Source organism: Lolium rigidum, chromosome 1 (assembly GCF_022539505.1).
Source record: "Lolium rigidum isolate FL_2022 chromosome 1, APGP_CSIRO_Lrig_0.1, whole genome shotgun sequence".
NCBI classification, from domain to species: Eukaryota; Viridiplantae; Streptophyta; class Magnoliopsida; order Poales; family Poaceae; genus Lolium; species Lolium rigidum.
Window position 1 is genome coordinate 29,444,256 of NC_061508.1, and position 2,968 is coordinate 29,447,223.

Below are 2,968 nucleotides of genomic sequence, written 5' to 3' on the forward strand. Positions count from 1 at the left end.
CATGACGTCGGCGGTCAACGGGCTCCCGGAAACACTTGGGCAACGGTCCGATTTTCCGTGGCGGAAGGGCGCCCAAGCGCGACGGACCGAAAAAATCGTCGTAGGACTTTGCCTGACGCAGTTTCGACAACAGAACCCATATCGTCGGGTTAGGCCCATGGGCGACGAAAAATACCCCTTAGCGGACGATTTTGAGACGTTGTCTATCAGAACTTTTCTTGTAGTGTGATGTTATTAAAGTAGTTTTATTCCTCCTGCACGGTGTAATGGTGACAGTGTGTGCATCCGTGTTAGTACTTGGCGTAGGCTATGATTGTGATCTCTTGTAGATTATGAAGTTAACTATTGCTATGATGGTATTGATGTGATCTATTCCTCCTACATAGCGTGAAGGTGACGATGTGCATGCTCGTGTTAGTACTTGGTTTAGTCGTGTTGATCTTTCATGCACTCTAAGGTTATTTAAATATGAACATTGAATTGTGGAGCTTGTTAACTCCGGCATTGAGGGTTCGTGTAATCCTACGCAATGTGTTCATCATCCAACAAGAGTGTAGAGTATGCATTTATCTATTCTGTTATGTGATCAAAGTTGAGAGTGTCCACTAGTGAAAGTCTAATCCCTAGGCCTTGTTCCTAAATACTGCTATTGCTGCTTGTTTACTGTTTTACTGCGTTACTACTACTACCATATTACCACCATCAACTACACGCCAGTAAGCTATTTTCTGGCATTGTTACTACTGCTCGCATTTATTCATACCACCTGTATTTCACTATCTCTTCGCCGAACTAGTGCACCTATTAGGTGTGTTGGGGACACAAGAGAATTCTTGCTTTGTGGTTGCAGGGTTGCATGAGAGGGATATCTTTGACCTCTTCCTCCCTAAGTTCGATAAACCTTGGGTGATCCACTTAAGGGAAACTTGCTGCTGTTCTACAAACCTCTGCTCTTGGAGGCCCAACACTGTCTACAAGAATAGAAGCTCCCGTAGACATCAGAATGTCACCTTATAAAATGGTTTACGGAAAAGCTTGTCATTTACCTTTAGAACTAGAACACAAAGCTTATTGGGCTGTTAGAGAATTAAATAAAGATCCTAAACTTGCCGGTAATAAGAGGTTGCTACAATTAAGTTCTCTAGATGAATGGAGAAGTGAAGCTTATGAAAATGCTAAACTCTTTAAAGAGAAAGTTAAGAAATGGCATGATAGAAGGATCATCAAAAGAGAGTTTAATATTGGGGATAAAGTCCTATTGTATCGGTCTCGTCTCGAGATTCTTTGCAGGGAAATTACTCTCGAAATGGGAAGGACCATATGTTGTTGAGGAGGTGTATCGTTCGGGAGCAATTAAAATTAGCTCTCTCCAAGGCAATGCTACGCAAGTGGTGAATGGACAAAGACTCAAGCATTATATCTCGGGTGATTCTTATAATGTTGATGTTGATATCATTCAAGTGGAAACACCGGAGGCTTTCATCAAAGGACAAATTGACGAGTCCGCCGTAACTCGACTTTGAATAGGTAACAGATCGGTAATGAAAAGTTCGCAATTTACTTTCCGAACAATATTTTTGCTGTTTTTGGAAAATATGAAAAATTACGAGATCGAAACGGAGTGGAAAGGACGCACGAGGGCGTGCCACCATAGGCCGGCGCGGCCCGGCCCGGGCCCGCGCCGCCCTATGAGGGCACTCGCCTCGTCGCCCCTTTCCGACTGCGGTTCGACCTCGGTACTTTCCGTATGTTCCGAATTTTTTATTATATAATCCCCGGACCCCGGAGGTCCGTATATCGTTTTCTCGACGTGTTTTGTTTCGAGCTGTTTCGCCGGGATCTGTTTTCAGTTTAGAAGCACCATGGTCTCCAAGAACAAGGGCAAGGAGCTTCCGGATGAAGATAATCAAGATCGTGAGTGGAAAGAAGAGGACAAGAGCGTCAAGGAAGAAGTAAAGGAGGATGAAGAGGAAGTCAAAGAAGTTCCGCAAGAGCGCCTGCGCACCACCATTGCAAGCATCAGAGTGGTGTCAAACCCGTTCAACGCCAAGAAGAGCGCACGGATTAGAACCGGAGGAGGATTTCCACGTCATTACCTAGCTCCAAGGACATCTTCTTCAGGCATTCACCATCCCTTCCGCAATCTAATCTACAATAATCAAATTGAAAGGACTCCCAAGGCAGCATTGCCTAGCAATTGGGATATAGATCGTTCTAACAATGCGGGAAGGACGAAGCCTCGAAGCTGAAGGTTGGGGAAATAACTCCAAGAATTGGGACTCGCCGTCGGACATACTTCTTAATCGCGTCGAGCACAATTCGGAGATGATCCGCAACCTCATGTACAAGATTGACGAGCTTCAGGAGCTTGGGGAGAAGCTTGTGAGGAATTCATCACCACCATCGCCAAAGGAGTAATCCATCATCGGTATTGGCATCCCCTTGGTTTGTTCCAAGCTTGGGGAGTGCCGCGGTATCACATTATCACTACCTTTTACTTTTTACTATCAAGTAGTGTCATATCATGAGTAGGGAAGTTATCGTATAAGATGGGTTGTAATGTGGAAGTATCTCTCCTTTAGTTTGTCTATGTATCCCTTGGTGTGAGTTATCGTTATGGAATATTAATGAGAAGTCTTATCATTTACATATTGCACACCTTATTTTAGTTTGCAATTTCTACTATATGATTGATCTTGATTTTAGTATTGGTACCACTTTGGGAGCATTAAGTAAATCTATTTGGTTTTGGAAAACTTAGCAATGGTCAATAGCAACAATACTTTGAGTTTAAGAAGAATAGAGGAAATACATGTAGAAGATGTTATTATCTTTCTTATCAGTCCTTAGCTTAGTATTCTAAAGTTAAAACTGTTTGTGCTTACAAGAAAGATGCATGATTAAGTCTATCACATGTATATTTGTTTGTTTCCCTCAACTCCTATGCTTGCTATCTAACCTTGCTAGC